This window comes from Pristiophorus japonicus, chromosome 16 (assembly GCF_044704955.1).
Source record: "Pristiophorus japonicus isolate sPriJap1 chromosome 16, sPriJap1.hap1, whole genome shotgun sequence".
Lineage (NCBI taxonomy): Eukaryota > Metazoa > Chordata > Chondrichthyes > Pristiophoridae > Pristiophorus > Pristiophorus japonicus.
The window spans coordinates 58,982,238-58,995,001 of NC_091992.1; the positions used below are offsets into that span (position 1 = coordinate 58,982,238).

The following is a 12,764-nucleotide window of genomic DNA, read 5'->3' on the forward strand; positions in this document are numbered from 1 at the left end:
AATGAGGCTGCGGTTCACAGACTGCCCTGATCAACCCTCAGCAGACACCACCTTTTTCGAGCCCACAACACACACCCAAAGGATCAACGACACCACGCCGGACCAGGAAATTGAACCCATCACGCCCAACAGCCCAGCAAGGCCAGGCTCACCCAGCAGCCCTGCAAGGCCAACAACACGCCAGCCCAGCGAGGGCACAGCCAACACACCAGAACAGACATTTGTACCGAGGCGGTCCACCAGGGAAAGAAAGGCTCCCGACCGCCTCACCTTGTAAATAGTTTTCACTTTGACTTTGGGGGGGGCGGTGGGCGGGGAGTGATGATGAGTATCTGTAAAGGATGCACTCCCATGTTCCGCCACCAGGGAGCGCATCCCCTGAAGTCCCAAGGGATCCCAGCATCCCTTGGGAGCACTGTATATAAGTGGGCTCCTAAGGCCTGTTCCTCACTCTGGAGTGTCTTAATAAAGACTGAGGTCACTGTTACTTTAACCTCCGTGTGCAGTCTCATCTGTGTTAGGAACACAATACTGGTCACTTAGGAAGGAGGTGAAATTCAGGAGAACAATAGTGAGCACCCTCAGCAATGCTCTGATGTCAATGTCTGTTAAGACACTATAAACAGCTGGGTACTGAACTTGTAACTTGCTCACAGTCTCCTGCACATTGCCAGATCCCAACGTAGATGCATTGCCATCTTTGTCTGACTCACGGTCTGTGCAACAAAGGATTTGGGGAATTACACAGAGTTTTCCTGCATAGCCACCTGGATTCACCAGTTTTTGTTTGATGGAAAATGCTGTGCCTTTTGAATACTTGGCCACTCCCTGACTGTCCTGTCTGATGACGGTGTACAATAGTGGTGCAGTCTTTGTGGCCACTAGCAGAGCATCACATATTACATCCTGGTTCTTTGGCAGGCCAATGTCAACAGCCCAGCTTCTGGAGAAAATCAGAACTCCCCGACTTCCTGCCGCTTTCATTTTAGGCAGCAGATTCCCGAGAGCTGGATAATCTTTTAACAGTTCCTTATACACGTTCTCTGGCATTATACATATTCCACTGGAGCAAGTAGATTCCACTGCAAAACAGTGAACAACATAGTAAATATATAATCCTGAATAATTAAGCCAATAATGGAGATATTGAAATACGATATTGAACAATGCACACCGTTATTAATGTGTAAATCGGACAGCAACTTGTGGTATGGAAGAGGTAACCCGAGAATTGCGAATCACCACAATTTGCTGAAGATTTGTGCTACTCCGCCGTTAGCCTCGTGAAACCGGCAGCTCACCCTCAACCTCCCCGTGAGGTTCATGGAGTTGCTGCATTTGCCCATTACACACGCCGCAGAAAATTAAGTCTAGTAATTAATAGAGTAAGTAGCCTTTTAACAATGTGATCATTGTTAATGATTTCCAATCAACCTCTCTGGCCCAGAAAGTGAACAATTAAAGTGTGGAGGCCCATTCCTTCAGATGGTCATTGTTGGAGATTAGTTTAAAATTCTCTTGTAGTGATTTAAGTTAAAAGGGTCCGGAGAATGTTTTTATGATTTTTTAATGTTATGTTTTTATGATTTTTTTATGTTATGTTTTTTGAAAAAATATTTTTAATGTCTTTCTCCTCCTCGTCCCAACCCGCAGCCTCGGTGTAAATTTTTAGTAAATTTATTAATTATCGCCCATTTTCTTTAAGAACCGCCCAATCGAGACAAATTTCCACTTTTTCGCCGAGAATCGTGGCACAACGCCCGTTTTTGTCGCGGGGCGAGTTTTTTTTGCTGCCGATAATCTTGAGAATCTTAGCGGTATTTTGGGCGGCAATTGGGCTCTGGCGAATTGTTAGGAAATTCTAGCCCATAGATTTTCATTTGGACACGTGAAATGAAAAACAGAAGAAGCTGTAAACACTCAGCAGGATAATCCACATCTGTAGAGAGAACAGATTCATACCCTTCATCAGAACTGAAAAACAAGTAGTAGAAAGGCATATTAAAATCACCAGGAAAAGGGGGATATGTATATTAATGTATAAAACAAAGACTGACAAAGAAATGGAGAGCAACTATATTAATGACTTGGAAGAAGGGGCTGAGTGTAACGTAGCCAAGTTTGCTGATGATACAAAGATGGGAGGAAAAGCAATGTGTGAGGAGGACACAAAAAATGTGCAAAAGGACATAGACAGGCTAAGTGAGTGGGCCTCTTGTCAACAAAGGCAGACATTGATGCGGAGTTTCAACATCGCCTCCTGTGCGCCAGTGCAGCCTTTGGCCACCTGAGGAAAAGAATGTTCGAAGACCAGGCCCTCAAACCTACCACCAAGCTCATGGTCTACAGGGCTGTAGTAGCACCCGCCCTCCTGTATGGATCAGAGGCATGGACGACTTACAGAAGACACATCAAGTCGCTGGAGATATATCACCAACGATGTCTCCGCAAGATCCTGCAAATCCCCTGGGAGGACAGACGCACCAACATCAGTGTCCTCGACCAGGCTAACATCCCCAGCATTGAAGCACTAACCACACTCGATCAGCTTCGCTGGTATAGCCACTTAGTTCGCATGCCAGACACGAAATTCCCTAAGCAATTGCTCTATGCGGAGCTTTCTCATGGCAAATGAGCCAAAGGTGGGCAGCGGAAATGTTACAAGGACACCCTCAAAGCCTCCCTGGTGAAGTGCGACATCACCACTGACACCTGGGAGATCCTGGCCGAAGATCGCCCTAGGTGGAGAAAGTGCATCCGGGAGGGCGTTGAGCTCTTCAAATCTCAACGCTGCGAGCGTGAAGAGGTCAGGCGCAGGCAGCGGAAGGAGCATGTGGTAAATCAGTGCCACTCCCCACCCCCCTTCCTTCGATGAATATCTGTCCCACCGTGACAAAGTCTGTGGCTCTCGTGTTGAAGGACTGTTCAGCCACCAAAGAACTCACTTTAGGAGTGGAAGCAAGTCTTCCTCGATCCCGAGGGACTGCCTATGATGATGAGTGGGCAAAAATTTGGCAGATGGATTATAATGTTGGAAAGTGTGAGGTTATCCACTGGCAGAAAAAAAATCAAAGAGCAAGTTATTATTTAAATGGAGAAAAATTGCAAAGTGCTGCAGTACAGCGGGACCTGGGGGTACTTGTGCATGAAACACAAAAGGATAGTATGCAGGTACAGCAAGTGAACAGGAAGGCCAATGGAATCTTGGCCTTTATTGCAAAGAGGATGGAGAATAAAAGCAGGGAAGTCTTGCTACAGTTATACAGGATATTGGTGAGGCCACACCTGGAATACTGCGTGCAGTTTTGGTTTCCATATTTACGAAAGGATATACTTGCTTTGGAGACAGTTCAGAGAAAGTTCACTAGGTTGATTCCGGAGATGAGGGAGTTGACTTATGAGGAAAGGTTGAGGAGGTTGGGCCTCTACTCATTGGAATTCAGAAGACTGAGAGGTGATCTTATCAAAACGTATAAGATTATGAGGGGGCATGACAAGGTGGATACAGAGAGGATGTTTCCACTGATGGGGAGACTAGAACTAGGGAGCATAATCTTAGAATAAGGGGACCATCCATTTAAAACTGAGATGAGGAGGAATTTCTTCTCTCAGTGGGTTGTAAATCTGTGGAATTCACTGCCTCAAAGAGCTGTGGAAGCTGGGACATTGAATAAATTTAAGACAGAGATAGACAGTTTCTTAACCGATAAGGGATTAAGGGGTTATGGGAAGCGGGCAGGTAAGTGGACCTGAGTCCATGATCGGATCAGTCATGAACATATTAAATGGCGGAGCAGGCTCAAGGGGCCATATGGCCTACTCCTGCTGCTATTTCTTATGTTCTTATGCAACTAATAGTGAAACGATACATTTTTGGACCTTTTGTTAAAGGGAAGTGAAATTGTCACTACGGCTTCAAACCTTTAAAGAGCTGCTGTTGCAAGTTGTCCAAACGTTCAGCACCTCCAATTGAAAACACGGTCTTACACCCTGGTGGTGCTGCAGTCACACTCAATTCATTCTGAAACTTCATACTGAGTTCTTTCGTCACTGCGGGAAAGAGAAAGATCATACCTTTCAAAATAACATATTGTCAGCAACCGACAGCAATGACGTCTATTGCCAATTGTAACTATTTGCTGTGTTTAATCACTGAATATGGTAACAAAATTAATTCTCTATTTTAGTTACTGATTTAGGTTAGAAAAACTAGAAAGTGCTCTGCTGTAAAATCACTCCCACCCCCCTGTTTAACACATGCAAGGTGAGCTTTACCAGATTTTACAATACTTGGGTATTTACCAGGATCTGTAGCCAACATCTTTGCAGCCCATTCACCAGGTTCCACTCTCTTAACCTGGTCATTTTCTACCTTCCAGCAGGGTAATCGGCAAACACTACACAGCAGAATGGCTTCACATGCAAAATTAACACAAAGCTGTGCTGTTCTGATCCCTGCATCACTCTGGCAACATTAAGCCTGTATTTAATGTTCTTTGGAGAGGAGCAAACGTGAAGTGTTGAGTTTTCTTACAGTGCTGGATACCAATTCCTCAAACACCTTAGGATCTTTAATGTACTGCCCACATCCAACAACTTTTCTCGACTCGTCATTGACCCCAATGAATAAAATCCCACCCTCTGTTTGCAAACCCAGAGATGTACTTTGGCAGTGCCTCTTTTATCCTGGTTAAGAATTTTTCTGTTGAAAATTCTTTAAATTCACCGTAACTCAACTCTTCACCATGCTTAAATTGTGTTCGATCCAGCTGACTCAATATCCTCACTTTCAGGAGATAAACAGGATTTTTTCACTGATGGTCCAATGCTGGAATCTGAATCTTCATCAGTGCTGTCGCTGTTTGGAGCAGGCTTGGTTCCTCTTCTCAATAGATTCTCCACGGGAATCTATTGAGAAGTCAAGGGAAGTCATTTCAATACAATCGCTTGTAGGTATGACATGATACAGTACAAAGCTGTGGCAACTTTTCATTACCATTAATAATTCCACTGCACCAAGACTGCACAAAAATCAACATGGTTCCACTTTGTTGCCTGAATTCAAAGAACGATGTGTTTGTTGAACCATTTACTAGCTCGCTACTAGCAGTTTCTATGTCCAATCCAATTCCATCAACTTTACAGTTGTAATCTACATCAATTTCACAGTGATGATCCCAGCCTCAGAGTTTAATAGAGCACATGCTGATTGAAGTATATTTTTGCATTCTATCTTTTTCAAATTTTTGTTTTGCATTATTTGTCTCTGCTTCTCCCCAAAGGTTGCCGTGCCAACATCCAGCACCCAGTCGGGGTACTCAGTCTCGATCACTCGAATGTTCACAGGATCTGGAAAATAAATAAATACAGAGCTGGGAACTCACAAGCAGCAAAGCCCCAAGTGCCCCTCGTGGACAAGGAGCACACCCCATGTCATTATGTATTGTGCTCACACCACACAATATGCATGAAATTAATGAGATCCAAATCTTACATTGTAGTGTAAACCCTCTGATGGCTCAGTAGATAAATGGCGTGATGTATTACTCGCTACATCACAGCTTAAAACCCGACTCACTGTCCTGAGTTAAGCAATTTCAAGGCGGACAGAATAGCTCTGAAGTTCACGACATTTGAGTTTAGGAAGGAGGAAGAGAGACATAAATTCTTCTGCAGAGATTACTGCTGGAGGTGCGTGCAAGGGCTTCGGAGACTGACTCAAGCTTGGCTGCGACGGCCCAATGATTGAACAGCCTCCCAATAGACTATGGGTTGAAGCCTGATTTTTATGTTCCATAGTCTCCGTGTGGGAAGTACCCAAAATCATGCTAAATATGTTAAACATGTGCATCTGAAGCAAAAACTAAATCTGTGACTGAAAATTGAGTGTTATCGAGAAATGGCCAAAAACAAAGAAAAAGATAAAAATGGTTGTTTTGGACTTTCTTTTCCCTAGCAATAAGTGCTACTGCTAAATTTTAAGCTTGGATAGTGTCAGAATTGGTAAAAAAAAAAGTATCAGTGAGGATATCTGAGGTCTGGACGCATCATATGGTGCAGTTATACATAAATCTAAGTTTTGTTTTCATTTCCATTGCTGAGAAAGAAATCGACCATAGCAACCATCTATTTCATACATACTTAGACATTTCAGACAGACACCCGCACTCATTTGTCAACCATATAATTATAATAATAAAAGTAATAGTATTGATTTTTTTAAAAAAAAGATAGAAGTACTGAAAAAACAAAATAGATCTGGAAAAAAGTTAGAGGCTGAAAAGGAATACATATCTATGAATCATCAACAGAATCAAGGGCATCTGTTTCCTCGGCCCTAGAAATCTCGGGCAAAGATGCAACATTCTCATAACCTACACACGAGTCGATGTCGAGAAGGCAAGAGCACCTTCCTTATGCATACTGTGCATGAACAATAAAGGTCAATATTCGTGGAGGGTACTGCAGGTGTCTTTTTTTCGTTTTCTTCAAGGCCAGTAGTTCTGGTTGTTTTATTGCAGTTAACTCATCCCTTTAAATTAGTAGCCATTTGTATTGTGAACTGTGCCTTTTCTTGAATGTCTCCTCTCAGAAATCGTTGTCCCAAACCAGTGTTGCGTGTACGTTGAGCTTGATATTGTGTGTGATAATACTGCTCACCTTGTTGAATCAGGAGCTCGGCCAGTGCTGTGTCATGTTCTAGTACTTGAGAATTTGAAGAGCAGTGTCCAAGGCCATTCAGAAGGCCAATCAACTGCTGAGCCAGTCACATGTCTGACAGACATGGCCAAAGCGGAGTGTTTTGGCATGGGGTTCCTCTCTTTCAATCCGAGATTCATGATATCATGGCAAACAGAAATAATCTTGCGGCTATTGATATCATCTACGGCTGTTGATGTCATCTACCACCAACCCGTCTCAAATCTACAAGGCCATTTTGGACTGTTGCCGGAGCCCTTCAGCGATCTACCCTCAGCCTTGGTGACCGATAGCAAAATGCTTGGAAGAACTGCGACATACGGAATGGACTCCTTATAGAGGACCCCACAGTATAACCTGTAGGAGCAAACCTTCCTCACAAACAGTGGACAACCATCAACCGCCTCAGAACTGGTCATGGTCGGTGCTGTCACCTTCTCCATAGGTGGAAGATTAAAGCATCCCCATCATGTGACTGTGGAGCTCCTAATCAAACCCTGGAGCACATCACTGAGCACTGCCCTCAGAGGGAATTTGTGGGCAATCTACGAAATACCCACGCTGTTACACCGGAAGCTTTGGACTGGATATCCAAATTGGATATTGATGTTTGATTTGGTTTGCTACTACTGTATGAATGAAGAAGACTGCTACCTGTGAGTTGTCGACTGGAAGCTCACTTGTGATTCATAAGAACATAAGAAATAGGAGCAGTAGTAGGCCATATGGCCCCTCGAGCCTGTTCCGCCATTCAATAAGATCATGGCTGATCTGATATTGGACTCAGCTCCACTTTCCTGCCCGCTCCCCATAACCCTTTATCCCCTTATCGTTTAAGAAACTGCCTGTTTCTGTCTTAAATTTATTCAATGTCCCAGCTTCCACAGCTCTCTGAGGCAGCGAATTCCACAGATTTACAATTCTCAGAAGAAATTTCTCCTCATCTCAGTTTTAAACGGGCGGCCCCTTATTCTAAGATCATGCCCTGTAGTTCTAGTCTCCCCCATCAGTGGAAACATCCTCTCTGCATCCATCTTGTCAAGCCCCCTCATAATCTTTTACGTTTCGATAAGATCACCTCTCATTCTTCTGAATTCCAATGAGTAGAGGCCCAATATACTCAACCTTTCCTCATAAATCAGCCCCCTCATCCCCAGAATCAACCGAGTGAACCTTCTCTGAACTGCCTCTAAAGCAAGTATATCCTTTCGTAAATATGGAAACCAAAACTGCATGCAGTATTCCAGGTGTGGCCTCATCAATACCCTGTATAGCTGTAGCAAGACTTCCCTACTTTTATACTCCATCTCATTTGCCATAAAGGCCAAGATACCATTGGCCTTCCTGAAGTCATGACTCTGTCACTATTCACTTCATACTCAATAAACCTGTTAACAATCCATACATAATGCCAGTCCCATCTATGGTGGGATGGGGGGTTAACAATTAACAATCTTGTTGTGCGAGGCCCCTTGGGGAAGAGTGACCATAATATGGTAGAATTCTTTATTAAGATGGAGAGTGACACAGTTAATGCAAAGACGAGGGTCCTGAACTTGGGGAAAGGTAACTTCGATGGTACGAGACGTGAATTGGCTAGAATAGACTGGTGAGTGATACTTAAAGGGTTGTACGGTGGATAGGCAATGGCAAACATTTAAAGATCACATGGATGAACTTCAACAATTATACATCTCTGGAGTAAAAATAAAACAGGGAAGGTGGCTCAACCGTGGCTAACGAGGAAAATTAAGGATAGTGTTAAATCCAAGGAAGAGGCATATAAATTGGCCAGAAAAAGCATCAAACCTGAGGACTGGGAGAATTTTGTAATACAGCAGAGGAGGACAAAGGGTTTATTTAGGAGGGGGAAAATAGAGTTTGAGAGGAAGCTTGCCGGGAACATAAAAACTGACTGCAAAAGCTTCTATAGATATGTGAAGAAGAAAAGATTAGTGAAAACAAACGTAGGTCCCTTGCAGTCAGATTCAGATGAATTTATAATGGGGAACAAAGAAATGGCGGACCAGTTAAACAAATACTTTGGTTCTGTTTTCACGAAGGAAGACACAAATAATCTTCCAGAAATACTAGGGGACCGAGGGTCTAGTGAGAAGGAGGAACTGAAGGTTATCCTTATAAAGCGGAAAATTGTGATAGGGAAATTGATGGGATTGAAGGCCAATAAATCTCCAGTGCCTGATAGTCTGCATCCCAGAATACTTAAGGAAGTGGCCATTGAAATAGTGGATGCATTGGTGATCATTTTCCAACAGTCTATCGACTCTGGATCAGTTCCTATGGACTGGAGGGTAGCTAATGTAACACCACTGTTTAAAAAAAGGAGGGCGAGAGAAAACGGGTATTATAGACCGGTTAACCTGACATCAGTAGTGGGGAAAATGTTGGAATCAATTATTAAAGATAAATAGTAGCGCATTTTGAAAGCAGTGACAGGATCGGTCCAAGTCAGCATGGATTTCTGAAAGGGAAATTATGCTTGACAAATCTTCTGGAATTTTTTGTAACTAGTAGAGTGGACAAGGGAGAACCAGTGGATGTGGTGTATTTGGACTTTCAAAAGGCTTTTGACAAGGTCCCACACAAGAGATTGGTGTGCAAAATGAAAGCACATGGTATTGGGAGTAATGTACTGACGTTGATAGAGAACTGGTTGGCATACAGGAAGCAGAGAGTTGGGATAAAGGGGTTCTTTTCAGAATGGCAGGCAGTGACTAGTGGAGTGCCGTAGGGCTCAGTGCTGGGACCCCAGCTCTTTACAATATACATTAATGATTTAGATGAAGGAATTGAGTGTAATATTGCCATACTAAACTGGGTGGCGGTGTGAGCTGTGAGGAAGATGCTAAAAGGCTGCAAGGTGACTTGGACAGGTTAGATGAGTGGGCAAAAGAATTGGAAGATGCAGTATAATGTGGATAAATGTGAGGTTATCCACTTTGGGGGCAAAAACACAAAGGCAGAATATTATCTGAATGGCGGCAGATTAGGAAAAGGGGAGGTGCAATGAGACCTGGGTGTCATGGTTCATCAGTCATTGAAAGTTGGCATGCAGGTACAGCAGGCGGTGAAGGCGGCACATGGTATGTTGGCCTTCATAGCTAGGGGATTTGAGTATAGGAGCAGGGAGGTCTTACTGCAGTCATACAGGGCATTGGTGAGGCCTCACCTGGAATACTGTGTTTAATTTTAGTCTCCTAATCTGAGGAAGGATGTTCTTGCTATTGAGGGAGTGCAGCGAAGATTCACCAGACTGATTCCCGGGATGGCTGGACTGACATATGAGGAGAGACTGGATCAACTGGGCCTTTATATTCTGGAGTTTAGAAGGATGAGAGGGGATCTCATAGAAACACATAAGATTCTGACGGGACTGGACAGGTTAGATGCGGGAAGAATGTTCCCGATGTTGGGGAAGTCCAGAACCAGGGGACACAGTCTTAGGATAAGAGTTAGGCCATTTAGGACTGAGATGAGGAGAAACTTCTTCACTCAGAGTTGTTAACCTGTGGAATTCCCTACCGCAGAGAGGGAACTGTTGATGCCAGTTCATTGGATATATTCAAGAGGGAGTTAGATATGGCCCTTATCGCTAAAGGGATCAAGGGGTATGGAGAGAAAGCTGGAAAGGGGTACTGAGGGAATGATCAGCCATGATCTTATTGAATGGAGGTGCAGGCTCGAAGGGCCGACTGGCCTACTTCTGCACCTATTTTCTATGGTTCTATGTTGCGGCGGGGAGGATGTACTTGCGTTGGAGTAAGGCACTTCGGCTGGGAGAGACGTGCACTTGGACTGGGGTAAGGCACTTTGGCTGGCCCTTGCTGTCTTCGGGGGAGGTCTGTCCTCTGTCGCTTCAGGAAGTCAAAATGGATCGAGTTACAATTTGTAAAGTCAGTGAGACCGTGGGATGGACAAATCCAGTTGCACATTCCTGTGCAACTTCAGGATGTGGCTTATCCTCCAAGGGGACCAATCATAGACAAAGGGTGGAATATGGTCGCCATTTTTGCAGTACAAATAAACACGTCCGACAAATATAGCAGTTTTGATAATTTAAATAACTAGCAATTGCATCATCACTCTGGGTTTTGACGAGATTTCTGCCTATTTTCGAATGAAAAAGCATTTTTTTTGAGTCTCGGCCTACAGTTTACAACACTCGCTACACAAACTCACATATGTAAAATGTAAGGTGTCAGCTGTGGCTCAGTGGTAACACTCTCATCTCTGAGTCAGAAGGTTGTGGGTTCAAGCCCCACTCCACGAGACTTGAGCACAAAACCTAGGCTGACATTCTAGTGCAATACTGAGGGAGTGCTGCACTGTCGGAGGTGCCGACTTTTGAATGAGACATCAAACTGAGGCCCAGCCTGCCCCCTCAGGTGGACGTAAAAGATCCATTGCCACTATTTTGAAGAACAGCAGGCGATTTCTGAGCACATAATCTATGCCAGCACTTCAGTCCAATACTGAGGGAATGCTGCACCGTCAGTCGTGCCGTATTCTAGATGAAATGAAAAGCCAAAGTCATGTCTTTGCTCTCAGGTAGATGTAAAAAATCCCACAACACTAATCGAAGAAGAGTAGGGGAGTTCTCCCAGATGTCCTGGTCAATATTTATCCCTCAAACAAATCCCTAAAATAGTCACTTGATCATTTATTTCATTGCTGTTTGTGGGGCCTTGCTGAGCACAAATTGGCTGCTGTATTTCCCTACATTACAACAGTGACTCCATTTCATTGGCTGCAAAGCACTCTGGGACATCCTGAGATCATATAAATGCAAGTTTTCTCTTTCTTTTTAAAATAGTCACTCGAGCAAGATACTCGAGGGCTGCTAGCACCTCTGTGACTGTGACCATGGTGCATTATCCCTCCTCGACATCCACAATCTTTCCACAGCATTTGATGTGGCAGATCATGCCATCCTCCTCCACTTCTTGTCCCGCTCCATGGAACTACCTTTGCTGGGTTCTACTCCTATCTATCCGGTTGCAGCCAGTGCATCTCAATCAATGGCGTATCGGCCCACGCCCCCGCAGCCCCCCCCCCCCCCCCCCGCCATCACATTGTCACCTCCAGAGTCCTCCAAGGATACATCTTTGGCCCCCTCCTTTTGCTCCTCTATATGCTGCCCCTCAGTGCAGACGTGGAGTCAGCTCCCATTTGTATGCTGCCAGTATCCAGCTCTACCTCTCCACCACCAGCTACATAGCTGTCACATCTATCGCAGATTCCTCCAGCTAAAAAGTCAGGAATACCGAAGGCATCGTCCACCCTCCTCTACACCATTTCCAAAGTCTCAATACCCTCTACACATGAGGAGACTAAAACTGGACACAGTATTCTAACTGAGTCTTAATCAAGGTCTTGTTCAAGGACAACATGGTATGTTTTGTTTTGTAGTGAATTGTCCTGTGAATACCTGTACAATCATGTTTGTTTTAGCTGTAACTTTACAGCATTGTTCATGAACCTTTACAGACTGATACACTGTAACACCCAGCTCATTTTCTTCCACCACTGCATTCAATACTTTTCCCTGCAGGGCATATGCATATTTCGCATCTGATCCGCCCATGTGCATAACACTACCCTTTTCTAAGTTAAAGATTTTAATGGTCGCTTGCCTCCTGCACAATCCAAATGAGTTAAAAAAGATAGCTCCAGTTTCATTTATTTAAAACTACTAGGGTTGGGAAATTGTGTTTAAGACATTGCTGTTCAGTTGAATTACAGAGTTCAGTACATACAGAAAGACTGTGCTGTTCAATCAGATCCCCTCTTAGAAACAGAAAATAGGAGCAGTAGTAGGCTATTCAGCCCTTCGAGCCTGCACCACCATTCAATATGATCGTGGCTGATCCTCTGTCTCAACACCATACCATTTGATGCCTTTTCTGTCTAGAAATCTATCTATCTCCTTCTTAAATATATTCAGTGAATTGGCCTCCACAGTCTTCTGTGGTAGAGAATTCCACAGGTTCACGACCCTGAGTGAAAAAATTTCTCATCTCGGTCCTAAATTTCCTACCCTGTAT

At 44.0% G+C, this 12,764-nt stretch overlaps 1 pseudogene; it reads right to left on the reverse strand.

Moving 5' to 3' along the window:
- Window positions 1–12,764, reverse strand: part of LOC139226172 (schlafen family member 13-like) — a 39,868-nt pseudogene that overhangs the window by 17,699 nt on the left and 9,405 nt on the right.